Source organism: Pyrgilauda ruficollis, unplaced genomic scaffold (genome assembly GCF_017590135.1).
Source record: "Pyrgilauda ruficollis isolate IOZ18807 unplaced genomic scaffold, ASM1759013v1 scaffold21, whole genome shotgun sequence".
Lineage (NCBI taxonomy): Eukaryota > Metazoa > Chordata > Aves > Passeriformes > Passeridae > Pyrgilauda > Pyrgilauda ruficollis.
In genome coordinates this window covers 10,638,831-10,653,975 of record NW_024520318.1, presented here as the reverse complement: position 1 = coordinate 10,653,975, position 15,145 = coordinate 10,638,831, and the positions used below count along the sequence as shown (strand labels likewise).

General features: G+C 47.9%; 1 protein-coding gene across 1 annotated transcript in view; it reads left to right on the top strand.

The window, feature by feature from the left end:
• The first annotated feature begins 107 nt into the window (after positions 1–107).
• The window catches only part of P3H2 (prolyl 3-hydroxylase 2), a 64,572-nt gene continuing 49,534 nt past the window's right edge, over positions 108–15,145 (top strand). The window contains exon 1 of the mRNA XM_041468009.1: positions 108–318. The gene's annotated coding sequence lies outside the window, so the exon portion shown is untranslated. The remainder of the gene's footprint in view (positions 319–15,145) is intronic.

The window sequence follows — 15,145 nt, the reverse complement described above, 5'->3', positions numbered from 1 at the left end:
GGGCGCCGGCGGGGACCTGGCGTTCTTCGGCTCGGTGCTGCGGCGCGCAGACTGCGTGCCGCGCTGCGAGGAGCCGCGCCTGGGGGCCCTGTCCCGGCACCGCGCCGCCGCCGNGCGCAGGTGCGGCTGGCCGAGCCGGGCCCGGGCGCCGGCGGGGACCTGGCGTTCTTCGGCTCGGTGCTGCGGCGCGCAGACTGCGTGCGGCGCTGCGAGGAGCCGCGCCTGGGGGCCGTGTCCCGGCACCGCGCCGCCGAGGAGGTGCGCGCCGACTTCCAGCGCAGGGTGCCCTACAGCTACCTGCAGCGCGCCTACATCCAGGTAGGCACCGCCCGGCCCTCCTAAGCGCCCTCTCCAAAGGGTTACCCGCGCTTCCATACTTCCGAGCATCCCAAGTGTGCCCGCTCTGCCATCTCTCCCGAGCCGTACAGGTGTGGTCCCCCACGACGTTCTCTCTGGTGTGTGCGGTCAGTGCTCATGGCCAGTTCCTGAGACAGAGAATCCTGGATGACAACGTAGATTCTCCTCCAGCTTTGGTTCACCTGTGCTTTTCCTGTCTTGTTTTGGATGGTTTTTCTGTTTGCTTTGGGGAAAGGGTATTTTTGTTATAATGTAACACAGTATAATTCTGAAAATTGTCTGCCTTAAGTTTGCAGAGAAAACCCCCCAGAAATCCCTCAGTAACCCCCCTCAATGCCCTCTGCCCGAGGAATTTCTCTTTCAGACAAGCTGAACTGATTCCATGTCTCAGGAGCTGGGACTGTAGGTGAAGCTGGAAGGTACATAACCTGTGTTCCAGGGACCTGATGGTCATTGTCCTGATGTGATGTGAAATACTGCGCAGTATTTCTGCAAAGTAACAGTGTGCAGTCACTGTTTAGCAGCCGCTGACCTCCTGAGTATCATCCTCTTATCCCAGTAACTTCTGCCTTATAAGATGGCGTTATTCTTTGAACTTCCTTGCCAAAAATAAGAAAAAAACCCAGAGGGAAAAACCCCCAACCCCCTCCCACCAACCCACACCATGATAATGGTATTTTTCTTATTCATTCAAGACTTGTGCTCTGTCAGGCCAGCTACCTGTAGTAATTCTTCCTGTTCATGACTAGTAAGGACAAAAACTCTGGGAATTTTGTTTCATGCCAAGCGGAATGTTTGAAGCATTTCTGGAACATCTCCCTGTGGATTTCTGCTTTATTTGATCGCATTCATAACCTTTTAGTTGCTATAGGCAACTTAATAGGTGAAGACCTGCGTAGTGGTGCACAGGGAGGGTGGTTCTGCTGAAATCATTTCTAGGTGGACAAGCAAACATCATTCCTAGGCAGTGCTGGTGCCTGTGGTGCAGTGTTTACGCAGCAACACATCAAGGAGGCAAACCGTCAGCACTCTGAAACCTAGTGGAACATCATAGCTACATTGCATTTTCTATGCTTCCTTTTCTGTCATTGCCTTAATGTCAGTTTTACAAGTCAGGGACTAGAACTGCATTGGCTTAAACTCTAGTGGCCATGTGATGTATAGAGTTCCTGAGAAAAATCCTGGCGGTGAACTGGAACCATAATTTGGCTTGTGTGCAGTGCCAGTGCAGCTGACGGTCCTTACTGTAAAAGATATTCTATGTAGTGTCAGCATCTGTGGGAAGTGACACAAAATTTGTCATGCTAAAAAATTGATTTCTTATTCTAATTTCAAAGCCTTTTTCAGACTCACTGATGTCAATCTTACTGAAGAACTTTCTTCTAAATTAAATAGCAGGGTTTTTGACTTCCACTTCAGTAAAATTGATATATAAAACACCAGAAAATTTTGGGGTCTGGGCTGTTCTTGCATGTATGCTTCTACTGAGACTGAGGCTATTTTCCTCATTTAAAATGGCATTCTAAGCTTATCAAAGCAATGTGTTGAAAACAGCCCTTTAAAAATTTATTTTATGTGTGACTCATCTTAATTTGCTTTTGCAACATCTGGGATTTTATGTTCATGCTAACACTGATTTCAGTGCTCTCAGATGGAGTAGTGGATGTTCTTGTGATCTGCATGGCTATCCAGGTGTCGGGCATTGGAACCAAGGGAAGCTACTCTCTGATTAGACTTGTTCATGTTTTTAATACCTTTTTCTTTAGCCCTTTCTGATTCTCTTGGGTTTTGTAAGCAGCAGTCTGACCAGCCTGGTCCCTCACAGCACCCTGCAGTGATTTGTCCACGTCCTCACCTGGCTGCTGCCTGTACCTGAGCTCTGCTCCCAGGATTGCCCTTTTGCTCTGGCTCAACAAGTCTGTGCACAGGAGAAAACACTCTGCATGGGATTTGCCTGCACTTGCACCAAACACGAGGTCTGCTGTCGTACACTTGGATGTGAACCATCCCCTCATGCCAAGGCTGAGTGCCAAGGCTTTGGCATGTTCCCTGGGGGTTGGGATGATCAGCTCCACATCCTCTGGGTTGACTTTGGCTACAGCATCTGCTCAGCATTTTGTCTGAAAAGGGGAGCTTCAAAGTGGGGCTTGTGCAGAGCCCCCCAGCCTTGCACAGACCTGGGGGTGGCCACTTCACCCTCGTGTTTTGCTTCTTGAACCCAAAGAGGAAATGAGATGAGGTTAAACACCCTGCTGTGTACCCTGTCCAGCTCCTCCCTGGGCTGCATCACGAGGCCTGGATGCTGAGCACTAGTACAGAGCCCTGGGAGGATGGCAGGGTTTGGTGCCATTTGTGGTTTGAGAGAAGAGGAGCAGCCTGGAATGCGCTTCCCACCTCCCACTCCTGCTGACCTCGTGCTTGTTTGTTTCTCAGGAGGGGAGAAACACATCCCGTCAGGAGGGAGTGACAGAGCAAGGAACAGATGAAAAAAATGGAAGGGTTTGGCTCTTGTGCAGCGCTTTGAAAAACGGTGCTGAATATACATGAACCAATCCTTGCAACACTCCTGTGGGGTAGGAAAAGCAAAGGCTTTCAGTCCTGCTGGACAGATGCACAGCCAAACGTTGGCCAGCACTGTGTATGCCTCTGCTGTTTTGGGAGATGCCCTGGGAGCAGGCAGGGCTCCCCACTGCTTTTGGTGCCCTGGGAACAGGTTGGGGTCTCCCACTGCCTCTGGTCTGTCTGCAGAGCAGGCACCTGAACAGCCTGGCCCAGTGGTGATGATGTGAATGAGACTCTGCAGTGAATTGCTGGAAAACTGGTGCTAGAATTGGAAGTTTTGGACTTTTTTTGCTCCTTTTTTTTTTGCTTTTTTGGGACTTTTTAAACTGGATGGTAGCAGCAGCTGCACTGGGCTGCATTGCTCCTGCTTCTGAGCAGATGCAGAAGATACTCCTGCATAGAGCACTGTAAGGGGGCAGGGAGGTGATGATGTGTGCAGGTGAAATACCAGTGCTATCCCTCTACAAAAACATGTTCTCTCAGCCTTTGATGTGGTCATCCCCATCATCCTATCAATTATTTCCTAATTTATCCATACTTTTCTGAAACAGAAACAGTGGTCTTCTGAAGACCAGTTTTCTATTTCACAGACATGATCTGAGTGTTTCTGGTGGCTGGCATGTTGTGAGGGGCGGCTGTGGAGCACTGCAGGAATGGGACAGCTTGTGCATTCAGCTAAGGGTTTCTGTCAGCTTTGGGCTCGGGGTCAGGCTCCTGAAGTTGACTGCAGACTCTACAGACTGCAGACAGGTTGCACTGAACAAGCAGCCCAAGTCCAAATGTGTTTGCAAGACTACTTTGTGGGTTCTCAATATGTATTAAGTAGGGAGACTCTCTTCCTAGGATAGCTGGTGTTTTCAGGTAATTTGGAAATACAGTGGGTGCATCTGGTGGAGGCAGTTAGGTGGAGTGGGTTTGAGAAGGTGTGGAAACAGAAAAGGAGGTGAAAACATGTGATGCATGTAGTGTGCTCTCCAGCCCGCAGTGAGAAGGTTCTTCAGTGGGTTTTTGCTGTCATGTCCCATGGGCTGGACAGTTTGCCAAATGCTGGTGAGTCTCAGCTCTACGCTGGCTTCTTGGTCTGTGTCAAAAGAAATAACCTCTGGCCTTGGCAGGTGGGTGTGGTAGGATCACTTTGCCCTCTTAAATATTTTATTAGTCATGTCCTCCTTGCTTTGCTGCTTTGTAGTCATCTTGTTTCTGTAAAAACCTGGCCTGCAGGCCACGATGTTCCTAACCCTGCATTTTGGAGTTTTAACAGTTCTGAGAGTGAGTGGAGGAGGAAATGCACACAATGTACACTGTGACAGTGTTTGCTGCTGCGAGCTGCTGACTCAGGAGCCGTGTTGGAGCTTGCCCTGGATGGTCTGCCATGAACCCTGTGACAGAGCATTACTCCCAGTCCCCAGTCTAACTTCTACAAGTCAGCTTGGTCCAAAACCAATGACTAACCTGGAAAAGTTGATCACTGTGTCAATTGCAAAACCAAATCTTGTTTCTCTTCTACTTACTGACCCTCCCCTTGAGGTCTCTTTCCCTTGTCTCATCCTGTTACCAGCCACAGCATTCCCTGGCCTGCTTGCTGGGTTGATGGCTGTAGCCTGTTTTAATTTTTTGTGGATATTGTGCTGTTGCTGAGCACTTCCTCCCAGTTTGTAAATACTGAGTTGCAGTGGTCCTGTCTCCTTGCTTGCCTGAATGCCCCATTGCACATCAGTGAAGCATGGCAGGAATTGTACGTACATAGTCTGTAACCACCAGGATTTAGATGAGAAAAAGCCTTTTAGCCTGTGCTTGGGTTTAAAACAATAAATAAAACAATAAATAAAACAAGTCCCTAGCATGTTGGACATTGCTTCTCTCTTAGTAATGCCAGATTCTAGGTGGAGCAAAAGGGGCAAGAGCCTGACTGTGTCTGGCTTATCCTGTCTTTGGCTTGAGCTCCCCCTTGCCATGTCTGAGATGTTCTTCAATTCTGTTATCATCATGACTTCATGTGTTGCAAGCATAAAAACAATAATGTTTAGGTTTTCTGTGTTGTAAGAGAGACTGTTTATTTATTCTTTAAAGCTGTTTCTTTTTTTTTTAAACAAGGTCTTGTTTGGGGAGTATCTCCACTTTTATCTTCAATGCTGGGTTTTCCACAGTGCAGCAGATGGGGCAGTGCTGGGGGCACTGCTGGGAACGTGTCCTTGGGTCACACTGGGCTGTCCTGCCCACCCACGCCACCAAGATGTCTGAAATGCAGCAGGCACAATGATCACTTGATAAAAGACCACAGGAGAGAAACAAAAGAGACAAGTGGGAGGCCAGACTTCAGAAACGCTTGTGATACAGATTATTGCCTGATTCCAGTTCTGCTTTTGAAAACTCCGTATTTATGACAATCCAGACCCAAGGGAGGAGAGCTGTGTATGTAAACCTCGGCCTTTAACCTCTGCAGTCTGGTTGTTCTGTCCTCTGTCAGAGCTTATGTGATCTCTCCACGAGCCACATTTGGGTGTCTGAGTGCCTGTACCAACCCTTGGGATGGTGGTTGTTGAAACACTTCAACCAAATCCTTTCCACCTCGAGTAACTACTCGCTGCCCACCTCTGTGTGTTTCACAGGGCCAGAGACTTCTGTCTCTGTGACAAGATACGTGGCTCACCTACCTAGAGGTTATGGAGTAATTCTGGATTCACACCAATGTAGTTGCTTAGGGAATTTGGTTTGTTTCACTCAAGGACTGCTGTTTTCCATGAACATTTTGCTCAGTTTTCCTTCGTGCCGCAATGCTGCATGGACCTAAGCAGGTAATGGGGTCCTGTCCTGGGGTGAGCCACAGCCTTTGGGGAAATGTGGTTTCACATGCAGCATCTCGAGGGCAGTGACACAGAATAATGTGTAAAACTTCTTACTTTAAAGTCTTTGGGGGAGCAGCTGTTTCTCACCACAGGCACTGCCTGTCCTGCAAGGTCTGCCTGTGCAGTTGATCTTGTTTTTGCAGGATTTATGTGACATCTCAGATGAAGACCTATAGTAAAACTGTCAGATAATCATTACTATTTGGATTTTTACTATTAGTGGTGTTTATTTATCTTCCATCTTGAGAATTGGTATTACTCAGATACTGGATAAATAAACAGATCTGAGACTTAATCTCTTGGAACGTCTCTTTATTTAGATTTTCTGAGAAAGCATTCCTACTCCTCAGCAGAGGGTAAATGTTAGTGCTCAGAAAGTTAAAATTATTTAGGACAAAAATAAACTCAGTTTATGGGGATGGAAAACTTTGAGTCTTGATGGTTGGGTCAGTGTCCAGGATATTTAGTCCTGCCCTAAGCCCAGGACACTGCCCCAACTGCCCCTGCTCCTGTTCTTACTGACTATTTTAAATGAAATGCTTCTAAAATGTTTAGAGTTGAAAGTATTGTCAGAGAGGGAAAGAGGTGACCCAGTGGTTCAATCTGCTGCCAGCAAATGCAGACTAGGTACATCTTTGTCATAAAGGTGTCTCAGTGTCTTCACAGGAGTCTCAGTCTCGACTTTCTGGACTTGACTATGGGCTTGTGATATACTAAACATTAGACTAGCTGGTTGTAGTGATTTTCTGCTGGTTTCTTTTGGTTTTGAGTGTTTGGGTTTGATTTTTTTTTTTTTTAATAGAGCAAATCCAAAAGCAAAACTAAGGTGTTTGCAGTTTGCCACATCATTTCAACTGGGAGTAAATTAGCACAGCACTGCCCAGCAAATCAGGACACAACCAGTAAACACCTACTGGTCTTAGACTCACTAAGCTCATTTCATACAGCCTAGTAATCATCCATTTGATAGCCAGGGCTGCTCTTTTTGTCGTGCCAAATTCTTCTTTCTCCCTTCATGGCTATGCAGTTCTGCCAGGGCTTCAAAATATACTATATAGAATAATGTAGAAACACATCGTAATTATAGACCCAGTGCAGTGGGTCCCAGCCTGCAATATTTTGCAGTCTTTTGGCAACAACAAGGTAACCCTGAATTCCTTCTTATTTCTTGGCAATCTCTGGTGACATGGCTTGGATGATGGATGAGGCAGGTGTGACTCACATGGTTTGAGTGGATTTTTTGAGACCTTGATCTAAAGGCTTCCCAGTGCAGGTTAATATCCCAAGTGGAACAAAACTGGGCACCAGCAGTGCAGGAGAGCCCAGGCTCCTACTGCTGGGATGGGACCCAGGAACCTGCCCCTTCCCTGCTCTTGCATCTCCTTAGTGTCTCGTGGTTATTGCACTTCCCGCTGCTGGCTGCTCCTTGGCAGAGCCTTGCTGCTGACCTGCCCTGTCCATGCGCCTTGGTGTGCTGGGATTTGTTAAGTGGCTTTTTGAGCTGCCTGTTAAATCTCATCCATACGTCTGAGAGCTCTGCTCTGGCTTCTGCAGAGCCCTTTTGTTGTCCTTGGCCACAGGAATAACAAACGGCAGCTGATGATGAACTGCATGTGAATGAGCAGCGCAACTTAGCCCTGCTAAGCAAACTTGTGCCCAGTATTCTCTAGTTGTGGCTGAGGTTTCAGCAAGGATTATTCCAGTTTCTTGTACAACTGGTGATTTCATCGTGGATGGCACTGGCAGTGGTGAGAAACCATCCTGTCAGTAGCTGTTGCTTTACTGCCAACCTCCTGAGCAGTGCTGGAGCCTTGCTAGCAGGATTCTGGGCTCAAAGCACTGTTGGGCGTCTGGAGCAAGGAATTGAGGGGTTATTTATCTTAGTTTTTTCCTTTGGAGGTGGTATGAATTAGTCATTGTGATTGGGTTTGTTCCCAAGGAGTAGGAACCCCTGTGCTCTGCACAGGGCATATTTCCATGTGTGTAGTCTGGACTGAGGCCAGGCTGAGTTTGGATAAATCAGTGTGAACCTGGAGTGACCCAGCTGAGGGCCGTGGAGTTTCTCTGCTGTAGCACTGGGGAAGCTGAGATCAGGACTTGGCCAGTGTGTTTCAGCAGTAAGGGATGGCAGGAAGGAGGGCACGAACTTCCCTGCGTGCTTTTGTTTCCAGGCAGTGTATCAGCAATAAGGTATTGACATTTTTATTTCTTGGCCGTGAGCTGGTGATGACTAATGAAGGCAGGGGGTCTGCCTGTGGGTGGGTTCAGGCAGCAAAGAGCTGTTCCTCATCAGCCTGTACCTCCCAACCAGTCCTTCTCCTTTCCATGACAACTGGTCAGTTAAACAGACCCTCCAGGGCTGACGTCAAGGGTCAGGGATTTGGCCACCAAATAATTACAGCAACAAAAATAGCATCACTTCCCCACCCCTTCCTTCCCACATGATCCTGCTGAATCCCAACTCATAAATGTCCTTTTTTTCTTTCTTGGATGAGAAGCAAAGCCCACATGTATTAGCTGGAACATATGGCTGGGTTTGGCTGCAGCCCATAAGTTGTGAAGGCCAAATATTCACTTGTAGCTTCTTGTTCACTTAAGGAAAAAAAAAAAAAAAAGAAAAAAAAAAAAGAGGAGAAAAACACGTTCTTTCAGGATTGGATGAAAGGCTGAGTCTGTGCTCCTGCTGGGATGGGCAGCAGATAGGGTGTGGGACAGCACGCTGACCGTGCCGTTGTGACAGGGAATGTGTCTCCTCGCAGCCATTGAGAGGTGGCCTGGTGGCAGTGGCCACTGTCCCCTGCTCCCTGCCCTAATGCTGTTCCTCAGGTCAGGCAGAGTTTGCAGACAGGCGGCTCAGAAGGATGTCACCAGCACCAGGGATGCAGAGCAGTCAGCAGGTTTTAGATGTGGGTTAGCCACGGGCAGGAGAAAATTCTGTCTTTGCAGCACTAAAGGTTTTATTGAGGGTCATGGGAACACCTGGGAGGGCACAGAAAATTTGTGAAGGAGAGGAAAATTAAGGGACATTGTCAGAAATTGACTGTCTGCACCACCAGAATGTACCTGGTGTACCTGAACTAATCAGAAACATCACAAAAATGCTTGTTAGACATCAACATGCTGCTTTTCACCACGGGTTTTCCAAAGCAGCTGCAATGGTGACCTTGATCTCACATCATATCCCTGCAGAAAGATGAGCCTGAGACTGTGCTGTGTCCTGTCAAAGTTAGAAGTGGGAGCACATGAATCTGCAGAGCCTTCTGCCTGAAAAAAAGGGTGGGTAAATCCCACCCCAGAGTATTGCAAGTAGGGCACTGCCTCCACCCACAGCTCTCTGAGGTCAGGGCTGGACTCCCAAGGGTGCCGTGGGGAGATGTGCTGAAGTTCATTGCCCAGGGCTACGAGTGCAGCTTCTTTTGAAGATGGAGCCAGCCATATTCCTTCCCAGGAAAGATCAGTGGGGTACAGAAAGAGCTTGGAAAATATCCTTCAGAATATTTGCTGAAGGTGTTGCTGTGACTGCCCAGGGACTGAAGCACAGTCTGTTGGTTCCCTTGCTTAGAAAGCTGCTTTTAAAGTGGTTTTTGCCAAGGCACTGCCTGTTCTAAGGTTTATATATATTCTGGGGCATCTGTGACCTGAGTTACTCTGTGTCTTTGGAAGCAGATGAGAAACTGCAAAGTTTCATTGGAATAGTCTGAAGGGAAGATTTTAGTGAAATATTTTAGTGAAAGAGAGGAAAATGTTGTGTTTTACCCGCACTTTTCCTGTTTATGGAGCTGCTGGTCTCTCTGTTGCAGGGGCTGAGAATGGACAGGAGTTTTCTTACCTGTGGGCAGCACAGATCCTGGGGTTGTGTTTGCAGGCTGTTAACCAAGAGTTGTGAGGTGCACTGAGCTCCAGAGGTGGGTCAGGAAAGGCTGGTTCTGTACAGGGAACCAGGCTGCTTTGGGAGAGGCTTTTATTGCCTGGTGATGCAGATCCTGATCTGTGCTGCTGCGAGCAGGTGCTTGGGGCAGGGTTTGCTGAGTGAGTGGTGCTGGTGCCTCTTGTGCTCTTAATTAGCCTGGTGCACTCAGCACACTGTGTAGGCACTGCAGGGTGCTGCTCTAACTGCAGATCCCATTGTGGGCTGCTGGGGAAGCTGGTCACCACTGTTCCCTTTGCTTTAAATATCTTTTTAAGATCTTTTAAATATCTTTTAAATGTCTTTTGGCAGATGGTTGTTCCTTGCTTGGCAGCCCTACTTCATTTTCTTTAACATAAACCATAACCTGGTACCCTGATGGCTCTGCTGCTCCTCTGGAGCTGTCACTCCAGGGTCAGACACAGACTCCTGCAGCCAGCTACCTTGGCTCACTGGAGTGCTGCTCTGTAAAACTTGGTTTCAGCTTGGATCCTGCTACAAGGCAGGCAAGTACCAAATAAAACAGCCATGTGCCACTTGAGGAAGCAGCTTGTCCACTCAGCTGTCAACTGCACGTCCCTTCTGTGCAGCCTAGGCTGGGCTGCAGGACTGTGGTAGCTCACTGCAGGCACGGGCTGTGTGTGTGAGGGTGCAGAGGACATCCTCAGGCTCTCCCAGAGCTGTTTCCCCAGGTAATGTCCGTGTCTGGGCTGTAGTTTCCAGCTGAGTTCCAGCTGAAGCTGGTCTCAGACTGGCTTCATGCAGCACTTTTGCCGGCATGGGGGAGCTGAAGCTGTTGCACCCCTGTCTGCCATCAGCATGACCTTTGTGTGCTCTCCCAGCCGCCCCTCCTGCTGCTGGAGTTTGCTCTCCACCACCCAGATTGGCAGAGCCTTTCTCACTGTACCCTGAGCACTCCTTGCCCAGCCTCACTGCCCTCTAAAGGGGCAGATCCTGTGCACACTCCGTGCTTTAATGCTGGGTTCAGGTCTCATTCCTGTAGCCTCAGGGACTTGGGTGTAGCAAAAGCACAACATGGGACATCAGTGCCTGGTTGTGCAAGCACCGTGAGAGGAGGCAGCTCTGCAAGGCCCTGCTTTGCAGAGGCCAAGGCTTGTAGCTCCCTGATGGCCTGGGATGTGCAGGACAGTTTCAGTTTTGGCAGCTGGACTCATCCATGTGATAGCTGAAGCTCTGGGAGTTGGAGTAGGCTATGATTCTTTGAATGTTGCCAAACTCAGATCTGAGATTTAACAAAAGAGATTTTCCCATCTTGGGAGACTCATTCCAACCTGATAACTGTTTGGGTTGTTCAACAAAACAGTCCCTAGAAAATGACTTTTGCACTGTAGCATAAGGCTTCCCACGGTGGCGTTTTTAACTCCAAATCACTGTTTCTTTAATCACTGTGCTTCTGTTTTCCAAATGTATTTTTGGATCCTTTCTGTGAAATCTGGCTAGATGACAGACTCATAAATAAACCATTTTTAGCTTCTAATCCTTTTTGAATCAAGCCAAACTAGGTAGAGAGACCTGAATAACCATTCATCTGGACTTTCTCTTTGAAAGTTACAGCACTTAAAGCTGTCACTGAGTTGCCAGCAATGAGTACACTCAGCTATCTTGAAAAGCACAGTGTAGAAACCATAGTGTCCTTCATGGTGTTTTTGAGAAGTATTAGATAGTGAAGGTTTGCATGTTTCAGGCTTATTGTTTACATTCCTGTCCCTCTGCTGCTGTTTTACATGGTGGATGTTACAGCTCAGCTAAGTGGTGGAGCCCTGCTCAGAAAGGGCTCCAGGTCCTTTGGGATCTTCTGTGCTGCTCTTTGGGGTTGCTTTGGCACTGCAGCCAACCTGTGCTGAATAACAAAGTCCTGCTAAATGGGATTGCCAGCTGAGCTCTTGCATGCTCAGATGTGCATGGAGCTGGGGAGATGGACAGCAAAACCCTCCTGGTGTTTGCCTGCCTGAGATGGGAGGGAGTGCTCAGGTACAAGAGCCAGCAGTGCTTAGCCCCTGAGTGAGGGAATATTTCATTGGGCTCAGAATGTACTCAAGCCTGGAAACCTGTGTTTGGGAAGTGATCAGGATTACTGTGCCAAGGGAGTGCTGCTGTTGCTATCAGTGCTTTTAAGTGCCAGTTGGCCAATGGCACAGCTGGGTCAATAGTGCATTATATCAACCACTTTACAGTCCATCCTATTTAAGCCACTTAATGGCAGCTTTGGAAGTTATTCACTGCTATTGAGGGAGGAGAGCTAAGCCCAGACAGCTGAGAATTCAACTGTTTTAATTTTGCTGTTTGCTCTTGAGTCCTAGGGCTGGAAAGGTAAACATTGTAGGAAGACAAGGAAGGGAGAATCTGCTTTTTGAGAATCTGCTTTTCTTTTCATAGTGTTTCCTCTGTGTCAGGAGGATCATCAGGCATTTTGGAGGTTATCCTCATAGATTCCCCTGTTGCAAAACTGCAGTAGAATTTTGGCTGTGCTGTATTATCCCTTTTATGTGCCAGCAAGCTTGGACCTCTGCTCTTATCTACACTTAGTGCTTCAGCAGTCCGGGGCACGGAAAACTAGATCTGCTTTTGCTTAGCATTATAAGCCAAAAAGCAGCACTCAGCTATCTCTTGTTTCAGATCCAGGGTGCTGCTGAGTGCAGTCAGAGACTTTGTCCAGCCAGTGACGGGTGACAACAGAAGGATGTCAGTGCTAGGGAATTTCAGACAGAGATATGTACCAAAGGCTGCTGAAAATAGCAGGGTTTGAAGCCTTCTGAGCTGCACACTTTGATCTTGGTCCATGCTGAGGACAACTGCTCTGATTGATGGACTGCACTGTAAGTTGGTGATGGATTTAGCAGAGTCCTCACAGGTGTCTGGATTTAAGACCTGCTGATATTAGCAGTAAAGTTGTGTAAAATGTCTAATGGTGTGTCTGTCCTTTAATCTGAAAGCACTGAGATGGAGGTTGCTAGGATAAATGGAAGGGAGTGTGACACAGCTTATTCAGAAAGAAAAAGAGCTGAAGTGGTGCAAGCTGTACTTGCTGTGGACTCACATCTGTTCTGATGACTCAGGCTGATGCCTGATGACTTACTAAGGCACAGCTGCATTGTGCACTGGAGTGTGTGTGTTGGATGCAGCCTGTTGGGTTTTTGTTCTGCACAGAGCTCAGATGAGATCTGGCAGATCTCAGGCTCAATAACCGCCCTGATTGTCCCAACTGGGTTTTATTTGGGAGCGTGTGACCCAGACACCAGAACAGTCCAGGAGGCAGGACAGCAATGGCTGGGTTTGCTCCAGCCCAGCGCTCCCAGCCCTGATTTGCCCATCTGTGGGATGGGTTTGATGTGCAGTAATTACACACCAGGCACTCGGCGCTGTGAGACATGGCTGACAGCACATGTTTGGGGAATGTCGGATGCGCTGCGTGGTGTCCGTGCTCCATGAGCGAGTTCCAGCAGGAACAGCACACATAAACAGTAGCAGATTAATTAAAGATGTCCTGTTCTGCAAAAGGCCAATTATGGAGCAGTTTGCTCAGAGTCAGTAGTGCTGCCTGGCTTGTTAGCAGGGCACGAGCTAACTGTCCCTCAGAGGAGAGCAGTCCTGCAGCTGTGGCAATTCACTGTCACAACTGCCCTGCGTGTGAAAGAGGAGATGTGGATGTCAGCCATGCAGGTCCAGGGCAGGTCAGCTCCATCCCTTTGTTAAAGCTGCTCCACAGGCAGCAGAGCAATGTCTGTGTTCCATACAGCAGACATTTGCAGTCAGGTGTTCCTTACTACCTTTGCAGAGCTCTTATTGACTTCAGTACCTTTGGTATGTTTATTCCAGATGTTTCTCCTTGAGCTGCTGCTGCTGTTAAAAGGGCCCTCAGAACCTGATAATATCCCTGAGACTGGGGAAAATGGAGCATTTCAGATGAGTGGGAGTCCAAAATCATCATCAGGCTGCAGAATAATGGTTGTCCTTGTTTTAGGCCTTCAAAGCGTGATAAGATCATTGTAAAAAACGTGACTCGAGTTTTCTTTGGAGTGGTTCCTGAGTTACAAACATTTTCTGGTTGGGACCTGGACTGAATGTGGAAAGCCAGCTGCCTTGTCCAGGGACAGCAGCTTTCATTTCACAGGACTCATCTGGCTGAGGATGAAGGGTGAAGTGTCCTAAATGTCCTAAACCAAATCCCGTCCCTCTGTCACAACACTTTATGGCCCAATGGGCCATTTATGGCCAAATGCCATAAATCCCATTCTATACCTTACCATAAATTACCTTGTGAATCTTTTCCACACATATCCCTACTTCTTTCTGGTGAACCTCACCAGCAAGACCCCTACAATCAGCATGAGCTACTGCAAGGAGAGTCAAACCCATCAGCCACAGGGCTGAGCAGGGCTGACAGCTCATGCTGTCTCAGCTGCACTGCTTGAGGAGAGTTGCTGAGAGGGATTCTCCCTTTCCAGAAAGTTTTTATCTATTTTTCATATTGCTTTGCTTTAAACAAACAAAAAAAAAATCATTGCTGGAAAAATAATTATTTCAACATCCACTGAGATTTGTTTTGGAAAGCTGATACTCTGCTTGATTTCAAATTCACGAGGTGAACTGAAATTTCAGCTCTGGAGCACATTTTGCTTTGTCTTCCACCCCTGGGAGAGCTGAAAGAGAAGTGTAAGGAAGAAAAGTGGGGCAGGGAAAAGAAGTGGCAAAGGAATTGGGGAAAGGAGTGAGAGCATCAAATGTGTTTGGCAGAGTCCTGTGCCAGACTGGAGGAGGAGGTCGTGGGGATGCTGTGAGGAGGTTGTGGGGATGCTGTTGTATTGAGGGGCACTTGCCTGTTTGAGGAGGATAAGCAGTGATGAGTTAGTTTGTTTTGCAAGGAGGAACTTGCCAAAAGGTTGGATTTGAACTTCCTCCTGTAGAAAACTGGAGCAAGAGTTCCTGCTGGGGCTGAAGCAGCCAGGCAGGCTCACTGTGGCTGGGAAGGAGGGAGCTGGTGGTCATACCTCACAGGGTCTGTACCCTGCACAAAGCAAACAGCTGCTGTTCATGTCTCTCAGCTTGTCACCTTTGAAGGTTTTGAAGGTCACGTAGCTCTGCTTTCACTTCCTAAAGCCTGTGTGCCAGGTGTATGGAAGAGCCAGTCCTATCCCACGGGGGATTTGGTCCTTCCTCAGGAGGCACTCATCCTGCAGGCCAGGAAGGCAGAGAGGTTTAACCAGGGTTATTCTCAGGTAGTGTGCATTGGGTTTTCACATCGCCAAAACATGTACAAAATTTGTTTTTACTTTTTCTCCTAGTTCATAGTAGAAGACTTCATATTTACAATAGGACATTTGGTCTTCAGCAGCAAGCATAGACACATTTCTCTTCTGAACTACAGAGACATGTACTGCTGCAGAAGGAAATTCACAATGATTGGTGTTTTGATGGGCCCCAGGTTGGCAACTGGGAGTGTCATAGCATGTCC